This window comes from Silene latifolia, chromosome 7 (genome assembly GCF_048544455.1).
Source record: "Silene latifolia isolate original U9 population chromosome 7, ASM4854445v1, whole genome shotgun sequence".
NCBI classification, from domain to species: Eukaryota; Viridiplantae; Streptophyta; class Magnoliopsida; order Caryophyllales; family Caryophyllaceae; genus Silene; species Silene latifolia.
The window spans coordinates 19,158,844-19,170,611 of record NC_133532.1 but is presented as its reverse complement, the minus strand read 5'-3'; the positions used below and the strand labels follow the sequence as shown (position 1 = coordinate 19,170,611).

At 35.4% G+C, this 11,768-nt stretch overlaps 2 long non-coding RNA genes across 3 annotated transcripts; both read right to left on the bottom strand.

Moving 5' to 3' along the window:
- Window positions 1-1,273: 1,273 nt before the first annotated feature.
- Window positions 1,274-3,371, bottom strand: LOC141591877 (uncharacterized). The gene is made up of 3 exons (XR_012520995.1): window positions 2,907-3,371; window positions 2,217-2,278; window positions 1,274-1,576 (listed from the first exon to the last, which is right to left on the bottom strand). It is a non-coding gene; the product is annotated as an uncharacterized LOC141591877 (long non-coding RNA).
- Window positions 3,372-8,269: 4,898 nt separating this feature from the next.
- On the bottom strand, window positions 8,270-10,304 carry LOC141591878 (uncharacterized). 2 transcript variants are annotated; one of them, XR_012520997.1, is made up of 3 exons: window positions 9,905-10,304; window positions 9,215-9,276; window positions 8,270-8,572 (listed from the first exon to the last, which is right to left on the bottom strand). It is a non-coding gene; the product is annotated as an uncharacterized LOC141591878 (long non-coding RNA). The 2 variants fall into 2 exon arrangements; XR_012520996.1 differs by lacking the exon at window positions 9,905-10,304 and having other exon boundaries at window positions 9,215-9,587.
- Between the last annotated feature and the right edge of the window lie 1,464 nt (window positions 10,305-11,768).

The window sequence follows — 11,768 nt, the reverse complement described above, 5'->3', positions numbered from 1 at the left end:
CTTTTAAGGTTCTGTTACTTCTTTATTGATTTTATTTATTTGGTGCTCTCTTTTTTGGTTTGTTGGGCATCATGGCATGTTCGCAGGCTTATTTTGAAGAGAGCCGCTGTAATACTTCTAAGTTTCAACTTTTCACCTAATATAACACATAAATATCTGGTCATAGACATGCGTCACCCGTTCACCAATCATGCTCTTGCACTTTGACATTTGACCTTATGCACTCTAAAATTGTTCGAATTTATATTTTTTTGTGGGATTGAGAAGTCTTTTCTTTGGCAATCATGGCTTGTTGGTCTATCCTCTTGATCTGAATCATCCTACACATGTATTTTACTCTATATATGATTTTCTACTTATAGTACCAGGCATTACAGTAACAACTACCACCACTACCCTGAGTACCTTCTATGATACCTAATAGTTGCACACTTGCACCAGATACAATTGGAAAGCGATGTATATTTCATTTACTGTTGTTTGAACTTTTGAGGAGGTTTGCCAAGATGTTCAAATGCTAGGAAGCTGTTTAAATGCCATTGTGCAAGATCTTATGTGCTTCAGTGCTTGTATGTATGTCTGTGCTTTGGAGTCTGAATCTAGTTGTGGGAGATTTGAGATGAGTTTTTTTCTGTCTTTTTTTTTTAAAAAGGGAAGATTTTTTCGGTCTTTTGCCTTGCAACATGCTGCTTTTGTTTTAGCTGCAGTTCGGATGTGGTTCATTAAGATATCTGAGGTTAAAATTGACGAACTTTTTTCGTTTGGTTAATTTCAGAATGAGACATGTCGAATGAGATTGAATGTCTATTGTAGACGAGGTTGTTCGCGAGTACTGTCTACAAGGGTATAGTTGACCCTGTTGCGCCTTCTTGTGGTAGGTTTAGTACTATTGCTATCGTATTATTTATTCCTGTCACTTTATGGTGTTAAAGTTTCTTGACGAGGTCTTATTATGTTTCCTTCTTGTGGAAAGGAAATGTTAATGTAGATTGTAGACCCCTCTCATCATGTGAAAGCTAGTGAAGTAGTTGTTTCTGGGTTGTTCATGGTTCTCATGATGTGGATGGTGGAAACAGCAAACATTCAGATGATGAATTTTGCAGAAGTTTATGCTCATGTAAATGGTTCTGAAGACGTGTTAACTCGGAGATATTTACCACCATGTTTACTAGATTTATTCCCTTTATAATTGGGGATTAGTTTATAGTCTTTATACGAATCCGAATATAATTGTAACAGCCCTAAATTTTCACGACCAAAACGGTAAAGAAGATATGGAAAATTTACGGCTGTCACTCCACACTTGGCTAAAAATGGCAAGTGCAAGGTAAATACAGAGTAACCTTTAAATCAAAGTACATGTCTCAAAATTTTATCAAAACAATTAAACGTTGCAGCGGAAGACTTAAGTTTTACAAAATCTAAAACAATAAATAAAATTCAAATCCAATGATATTATAAAATTATGAATAGTGTAAGACGGAGTCTTTATTCAAAATCCTTCCACGCTCGTACTAATCCCCGGATCCAGTATGCACCCATGTCGCATCTCAAGCATCTCAATTGTACCTATCAACTGTACCCAAAACATAAATAGGTACAGGTTCCAGTGGGGGAACGGCCCAAAACATAAGGACGTCAGAAAAAGCTGAGTTTAAGAAAACAAGAAATATTGACAAATTCAGAAACAACATTATAAATTAACAAAGCTTTGAAACCAAAGTAAAAACAAGAATTACATTCCAAAACCAATTGCTGTAAATCCAATAATATTAACCAAACAATTCAAAACCAAAACTTTTACCACCTGTGTGCCAAGGTCCTACCCTTGACACGGTCTAGAGGCACCACCTGTGCTTTGTTAGACTCATAAAAGTGCGCACCTCTCACATTTGGGCAGCCAGTAGGATGGAACCGCCAAAGGAGAAAGTCTAACTACCTAGCGAGTGGGGGCCGGACAATCCCCCCCAAATGAACTCGGGCCAAGAGTTTAGTTTCGGGACGTAATCCCAGGAGCGTCAGAGACGACCTTAAACCATCTAGACCAGAAGAAACCAATTTTCCAAAGCGGCCTGAGCCGAAACCATTCCAATGTGCAATATTCAAAATTTAGAAATACAAGAAAAATCTCATCGATGCCAAAATATTATAAAAACAGTTTAATGATTAAACCGAACATGCTCTTACTTAAATTTAAAAAGGGTAAAAGTCCTTACCTCTCAAGACGGTCGATCCAAGCTAGTCTAATCCAAAAATTCCTTTACTTCAAAACCACAAACTACAAGTATAGAAAATATACAATCACTATATTGTATGATATTAAAAGGAACCCAACTTACTATACAAATTAACCCGCTACTATCCAACTTGCTATTATACGAACTCGTTACTCACTCAACGTGAATAATTCACCCTTAAAAGTTACATCCACCATAATTAAAACTCAAAGCCAACACAGCTACTCCTAATTTGCACCTTCAAGACCAACTTACGTATCTATCACTATCACTTACACTAGTAATGCCATTCACCTAAACCAACAAACCCATAAGAATTTTATTTCCAATTGTGTAAATCATATACCAATTGTGTAAATCATATACGAAAGGGATAAACCTATACTGCAGAAATTATACAGATATTCATCTCTAAGAGACTCACGACATCTACGAACTCCGCCGAAATCGTCTCAATGCAGGGGTACGGCTACCTAAAGGTTTGCCTCAAAGATTCACAACTGATAACTATTCAACCCAAACGGACACGGACACCCTGACATATTATTATACCCATTGTGCTTGATGGTAACAACGATATTAGGAATCCGACTCAAAACGATCTACTTTACCAATTAATCCTATGTATGAAGTATTTAATAAAACAAGTGACTAAGGGATAGGAAATACCTTGATAAAGGGGATTGATGACAGAAAGAAGATGATGAAAGTAGTGGTGTTGTTGACCGCGGTCAAGGCTACGCTAATCTCGTTCTCGGTGATCCTCTTTTCTCTTTTGGGGTTTCTAATTTTTTTCTTTGTTTTGATGAGGGGGTGACGGAGAGCTGATTAGGTTTCTCCTTCTTATCATTGTTATATAAAATTGGGTCAAAGCCCGAGCCTAGGTTCAAGTCAGTGTATAAACCATAAGCAATGTCTGACCTTTGAATAAATCCCAAATAAATTTCTTTTATGAAAAGTCCAAAAGGGTTTTGTTCTCTCCATATTAATAATAACAAAACATAAGTTTTTCTTTAATAGTTGACGACTCCAAATCCCATAATGAATAATGTATAAGTAACCCTTTATAAATAACTCCGAAAATAACGGGGTGTTACAGACTTCCCTCCTTAAAACAAAGCTTCGTCCCCGAAGCTTAAAACTCTTCCTTAAAACATGAACCCTTCATTCTCATACTCCCATGTCTACCCACTTCATATATTCAAAATTTCACCAGGATTCTCACTCTTATACATTACCTTACAAGCTTCTCTTAATTTTCTCAACTCTAAAGGTAAAAGCGTCACCAGCTACAAAACTAAGAGCATGTCGGATGAAAAAAAAATCAAATATTTTTTTTTTTTAAACACAAACACATTTCACCAATTCTATATCTCACAAGTTGAGAGAAAGATGCGTAAATAAATAAATAGGAAAATAAAAAAATTGCCATTAAGTATTATATGCACACACGGAGCCATACCACCACCAATCCACCACTGAGTAAGGGTAAGATTACCACTGATACCAAAAGCTAACATTAAGCATAACTAAGACCAAGGACCAATTAATGTCAACTGGTAACCAATACACAGAACAAATATTGTGCATTAAGCACATTGAATACTAGGTGTAATGCAAAAACAGAAAGAAAAGTAAACTTGCAACGATGCACACTACACTAGTTTCAGAGCCATGTCCAAACAAAGTATGTGACACACTTGCATCAAGACCACAAAAGAAGAGTAAACGTGCAAATCTCAACCCCCTTAAAACAAAGCTTCGTCCACGAAGCATAAAATTACCTTAGGTAAAAAGGTGAGGGTATTTGTCTCTCATGGCGGATTCAACTTCCCAAGTGGCTTCTTCTACATTATTGTTATTCCACAGAACTTTGACCATGTGGGTTTCACCTCTATGAGTTTTACGCACCTGAGTATCCAGAATTTGTACAGGAGTTTCCTCATACGTCATCGTCTCATCCAGCTCAATAGTCTCGGGGTTCAGTACATGTGATGGATCACTAATATATTTTCTGAGTGGGAGACATGGAACACATTGTGAACCCTCTCTAAGTCAGCTGGTAAATCAAGTCGGTAAGCTACCTCACCGATACGTTCCAAAATATCGTATGGTCCAATGAATTTTGGGCTCAGTTTGCCCTTCTTACCAAATCTCATTACTCCTTTTGTAGGCGAGACACCTAAAAGAACTGTCACCAACCTCAAATTCCACATGTCTGCGAGTTTCATCCGCATAACTCTTTTGTCGATCTTGTGCTGTTTCATTTTGCCTTGGATAATCTAACTTGCTTCAATATTTCAGATAATATCTCAATATAAGCAGCTTAATTTTGGTCATGGCGTGAAAACCCACACGCGTAAAAATAAAAGTAAACACGGAGAAAAAGATAAAACACCCCTCGGTAACTAATCTCAACCTAAAGCTACTCCACCAATTTCTGTAATTTAATATACTCTCTCGTCCCAATAATTTAACCAAGTTAACCAAGTTGCAACTTAATACTTCACCTCGTAATATAGTACTCTAAAGTAAAACCTAACCCAATGACAAGGGGTGAGTGAACTGGCGGATAAACCGTGAGACAATACTTCCATCTCAATATCTATCCAAACCTAATATCAATAAACTCAATAGCAAAGGTCGCGCATGGACCGTAAAACACAATATGGCACAAGGCCCCATAACTCAATACCAGTAATCAATATTCATCTTAATTTCAACGTAATAGTGTCGAATGCTCTATGAACACTTAGACTATAAGACTCTAAGCTATTCATCTACTAGCCAAGGCCAAAGGAAGACAATAAAAATAGAGTACAAATAAAACTCAATCTAGATATCATAACCAAGAGCTCAAAGTCGGTCCCAAATAGAGACCTTTGTAAAATAAAATAGCATGTGTGACTTCATGCTCACATTCGTACACGCACACAGGTTCTTATGGAAATAATAGCATGTTGCTCATTATTTGTTCAATAGCAGCACCATCTAAATCCATATTAAGCCCTAAGCTTTCAAATAATCAAAGGCACACTATGATGATAAAGCTCCCTCTCCAAATCCGTACAAACTCCCATGCACACATACAATTACATAAACCACGCCATCATTATATGCACAATACGCAGCCTAAGCTTTACCATTCTATTACGTACCTCATCCATGCATATTATATCATGCCACTACGTACATCACTTGAACCAGAGTTACACTACTTCAACGACACAACCTCAAGCAACAAGACAACGAATAATCCAGCCCCTTAGACACGACACAGCTGGACAACCAACAAATAAATCCGACAATAAATTTATACACACGACCAAACTTCCTCCCAACACCTCACGATTCACGCACCACTTGCTAGTGTTATATTCGATACACACTACCACTCACGGTATAAGCTTCATAAAAGTTTCCGAAACCATCTTGCACGTCCCCACAACCAGGAGCACAACAATCCCTCTGTCCTTTAACACGCCTTAAGCCACCATCAGGCAGACTGAACACAAAACGACCGAAAAAAAAAAACAGAGTTTACAATTCAGTTCTAACCAGCCCCAAACATGACCATAAATGGGGCTCTATGAACCAGTATAACATCCTCAAATGACCACCATACGCATCCAAATAGACACCACAAACTGGATAATTCGACTCTAGATCCGACCCAAAAACACACCCCAAAACGACTTAAAACAAGGCTGCACAACTCAACTCCAAACTCAATATTATAGCAAACCTAAAATAGTGATTCCATGAATTGTAAACCCATTAGTATGCCCCAAAATTTCAGACTAGAGTATGCTATTACGAAGACACAATAGCTTTACGGATTTTACCGAAACCAACGTAAGAACAAAGTATGCGCACTGCCCCCTGACTAGCACATAAATGTACATAAAAACAATCTAAACTCGTCATATAAGACACGTCAAACAACTCCTAATAGACCGTAAAACAGGTTAATAACAAGTTAAGCTAACAATATAACGTGAGATAAGAGGTAGTGAAACAAGTATGGTAAGCCTACCTCAAGGGTACAAAAGACTATGGGGATGAAGGTGTTACGAGGCTAGAATGACAGCGGCAGGGACGGATTTTGGTGCATGAGTTTTGCGTGAAAAGAGGGAGTAAGACTGGGTTGCTCTTGTGAGTATATGAGTATATCGCAAGAAAGGGAGGACGAAAAGCTACACTTACTCTGTATATACAGATTATAATCATAAGACTAGGCCTCCTTTCTTAAGAGTGGCATCAAAAGGATACGAGAAATTCTAGAGTACAATTATATTTACCTCTCATCACAATAAGATTAAGCTCAACCACTTCATGAGTACTATCCATGAGACCACCATAGGAGAAATCAAGCTGCAAAAGTAACGAGATAATACCACTTTTTTTTCCACACTTTTACCCCTGGCCATTCTTATCCAAATCAATTTCTCAAACTTTCAAATCTACAAAAGTATTATGTTTCAATAGCAGTCTTATCGAATAAAAGTCTCCATGTAATCTCTTGCATAACTCCCCTTAAGCGGCTTTGATCACAGAACTATTTCAAATTCATGTACTTCAAATAAAGAGTTACCCTAAGTGTTATATATGCTTCAATGTCAGGCGAACTCAAAATTTATATCACACCCAGATAATTTACCTTTTTTATTGTATAGCCTCTATCAATGCCATCCATTATAATAATATGAAATTTCACCTTAACTTAATTCCTCTTGATTTCTCATAAAACTTCACCGAGTCAATACTATTTCTGATGGTTCACCATATTTTTTTTTATACACTAATTCTTGATAAGTTTAAACTATATATAACATAAACTTCAATAACTTTTCATGGTTCCTCAACACGTCGTCATACCCTAAAACATCATTTTTAACAAACCTCTACTTTGCATCAAACATGTATCTCAAAGCTTTAACTATCACGAAAAGATATTTTGTAACCAAATTGCCTCACAACATATCATCTCAAAACCCGTCTTCCACCAAATATGATTACTCCACATGGTTTCCAATAAATATAACCTTAATACATTGACATCAATTCCAAGTAGTTATCCAAATAGAAAAGTTAGCTAATAATAATCCTCTTCTAATCCATCTATTACATCTTAATCTAAAATCTCACCATTATATATATTTATATCACTTTAAGATAATAACGTATCATAAAATCTCATTACTCCTAAGTCCTAATTGTAACATACAAGATCCCAGAGTACTCATTCTTTTCTATTACCGTCTCCCACAAATTTTAATTCCTTATCTAAAGCATGGGTACTCCCTCAGCATTCCTAATCCTAACGGGTTTTATAAAATCTTCCTTTATTGTTTCCTGCCAAATTTCAGCATCTTCCTTAAATCTCACAGGACACCCTACAGCCACAAAAATTTTGGGTTTCCCTTTCTAGTAAATGATGGTGCTCTTTTCTTTTGCACCGCTTCAGACATAGCGGTAACAGTAGGTGCAGCATCCTACCTGTTTATTCTCAGCCCTTTCATTCATACTCCTAGCCCCTTCGGTCATACTCCTACTAACTGCTGTCATTTGTTGCACAGCTTGGAGAATAGCACCATTCTGGGCAACCATTTGTGCCATTAAGGCAGCCATATCAACATTATTGTTCTCAGGTTCTCTTCGAGGAGGCATTGTCAACTATATAAATAAACATTTTGTAAGCTCGATTAGTAAAATCTGAGAGTGAACATTAACCAAACCACCTCAAAGTACACCCATCTCCTCTAAATTTTAAGTATGATAAACTCCTTAGTTAACCGAGAGGCTCAAACTAAATTAGCAATGACTACTAAGACGGCTCTTAGGCAAATTCTAAATGTAACAAATAAAATATTAATATGCAATGCACCCATTCTACCCCACTCAAAATGTTTTTTTTTTTTTTTGAAATATTGTTTCAAATCCTGTAAAACTTATTTTCTTTTCGGAAAACCATTTGCTCTGATACCAACTGTAACAGCCCTAAATTTTCACGACCAAAACGGTAAAGAAGATATGGAAAATTTACGGCTGTCACTCCACACTTGGCTAAAAATGGCAAGTGCAAGGTAAATACAGAGTAACCTTTAAATCAAAGTACATGTCTCAAAATTTTATCAAAACAATTAAACGTTGCAGCGGAAGACTTAAGTTTTACAAAATCTAAAACAATAAATAAAATTCAAATCCAATGATATTATAAAATTATGAATAGTGTAAGACGGAGTCTTTATTCAAAATCCTTCCACGCTCGTACTAATCCCCGGATCCAGTATGCACCCATGTCGCATCTCAAGCATCTCAATTGTACCTATCAACTGTACCCAAAACATAAATAGGTACAGGTTCCAGTGGGGGAACGACCCAAAACATAAGGACGTCAGAAAAAGCTGAGTTTAAGAAAACAAGAAATATTGACAAATTCAGAAACAACATTATAAATTAACAAAGCTTTGAAACCAAAGTAAAAACAAGAATTACATTCCAAAACCAATTGCTGTAAATCCAATAATATTAACCAAACAATTCAAAACCAAAACTTTTACCACCTGTGTGCCAAGGTCCTACCCTTGACACGGTCTAGAGGCACCACCTGTGCTTTGTTAGACTCATAAAAGTGCGCACCTCTCACATTTGGGCAGCCAGTAGGATGGAACCGCCAAAGGAGAAAGTCTAACTACCTAGCGAGTGGGGGCCGGACAATCCCCACCCAAATGAACTCGGGCCAAGAGTTTAGTTTCGGGACGTAATCCCAGGAGCGTCAGAGACGACCTTAAACCATCTAGACCAGAAGAAACCAATTTTCCAAAGCGGCCTGAGCCGAAACCATTCCAATGTGCAATATTCAAAATTTAGAAATACAAGAAAAATCTCATCGATGCCAAAATATTATAAAAACAGTTTAATGATTAAACCGAACATGCTCTTTACTTAAATTTAAAAAGGGTAAAAGTCCTTACCTCTCAAGACGGTCGATCCAAGCTAGTCTAATCCAAAAATTCCTTTACTTCAAAACCACAAACTACAAGTATAGAAAATATACAATCACTATATTGTATGATATTAAAAGGAACCCAACTTACTATACAAATTAACCCGCTACTATCCAACTTGCTATTATACGAACTCGTTACTCACTCAACGTGAATAATTCACCCTTAAAAGTTACATCCACCATAATTAAAACTCAAAGCCAACACAGCTACTCCTAATTTGCACCTTCAAGACCAACTTACGTATCTATCACTATCACTTACACTAGTAATGCCATTCACCTAAACCAACAAACCCATAAGAATTTTATTTCCAATTGTGTAAATCATATACCAATTGTGTAAATCATATACGAAAGGGATAAACCTATACTGCAGAAATTATACAGATATTCATCTCTAAGAGACTCACGACATCTACGAACTCCGCCGAAATCGTCTCAATGCAGGGGTACGGCTACCTAAAGGTTTGCCTCAAAGATTCACAACTGATAACTATTCAACCCAAACGGACACGGACACCCTGACATATTATTATACCCATTGTGCTTGATGGTAACAACGATATTAGGAATCCGACTCAAAACGATCTACTTTACCAATTAATCCTATGTATGAAGTATTTAATAAAACAAGTGACTAAGGGATAGGAAATACCTTGATAAAGGGGATTGATGACAGAAAGAAGATGATGAAAGTAGTGGTGTTGTTGACCGTGGTCAAGGCTACGCTAATCTCGTTCTCGGTGATCCTCTTTTCTCTTTTGGGGTTTCTAATTTTTTTCTTTGTTTTGATGAGGGGGTGACGGAGAGCTGATTAGGTTTCTCCTTCTTATCATTGTTATATAAAATTGGGTCAAAGCCCGAGCCTAGGTTCAAGTCAGTGTATAAACCATAAGCAATGTCTGACCTTTGAATAAATCCCAAATAAATTTCTTTTATGAAAAGTCCAAAAGGGTTTTGTTCTCTCCATATTAATAATAACAAAACATAAGTTTTTCTTTAATAGTTGACGACTCCAAATCCCATAATGAATAATGTATAAGTAACCCTTTATAAATAACTCCGAAAATAACGGGGTGTTACAATAATTGTATGATTGGTACCTTTTGGAAGTTGATGGTGATTATGTAATTTAACAATGATTGTAATATTTTAATGATTATAATTTATTATTATTATTATTATTATTATTATTATTATTATTATTATTATTTGGTGAGGATGATTATAATTTATTATTAATATTATGAAGGTTTGACTTTTTTGAATTCTATTTTTTTTTTGTTTTTAAATAAAATATAAGAGACCGGTTTTAGTTCAAAACAGGTTTCAAAGATAATATCAAAGAGACCGGTTTTAGTCCATAACAGGTCTCAAAGACAATATCAAAGAAACCGGTTTTGGCCAATAACAGGTGTCTCACTCACCTATCAAAGAAACCAGTTTGTTGTGACAACCGGTTTCTTTGATATATCAAAGAAACCGGTTTAAATAACCGGTCTCTTAGGCTAAGACACCTATGAGCTAGAGACCGGTTATAAACCGGTTTCTTATAGCTTTTTTAACCGGTTTCTTTGCCATTTTTTGTAGTAGTGTTATTTGATGCTAAGTTAATATAAGTAAAGTCTTTAAAATAAGCACTTTTATTTTTTACCCTCTTTTTCTAACCTTTTGGCATATTCATATGTTATTGAAACTTTCCATTGCATATAATTTTTATTAATCATTTGCATTTGTGAGAAAAATAAAGTTATATCATACATAAGATTTGTGTTTTATTTGGTATTGTTGAAATAACTTTTATTGATGTCAATTTGTATTTCTCACCTTGATTTATTTTTGCAGATGGAATGGTACAATTTTCTTATTATTGCAAAGTTGGATTGTTCAGTTAATTACGTTATACATAAGGTATTTTCTACGAGTTTTGTTTGTGTAATTTATATAAGCTTATTGTAAAATGCACAGTTTTTTGTAATTTACCCACTAATATCGCTTTGTGGTAGATTTATTTTATACTATCTTGATGTAAACCCTCTTACAAGATTAATGAATTATCGTTAAATGTATGTTTGTTTCTTATTCTATTTTTGTAGGTGATGCTTCCTTTGTCTTCTCATAATATTAACATAGTGTGTTAAAAAAAACTACATGGGAAATGTGTAGGCAACAGAAGGATTTAGTTGAACAAAAACTTGATATCCGTCCTTGAACCATGTTCTAATTATATTAAAACTTATTTGGTACGTAATTGTCTCACTTGATATAAAAACAAAACATTTTTAGTTTTTAATTCGAATTTAGAGGATCTTAGTAAATTGTTTTTTTTTTATAACTCTGTTTTTGTAAAAAAAAAAAAAAAAAAAGTACAATATAGTTAAAATGCTACTTAAAACATCTAATTTTAATTCACATGCCATTTTTATATTGGTTAATATTAAGGCTACATCAGACTTATTTATAAAAATTCTTCATAAGGTTTACTAATATTTTTTGATGGAAATCATAATACCGATCAT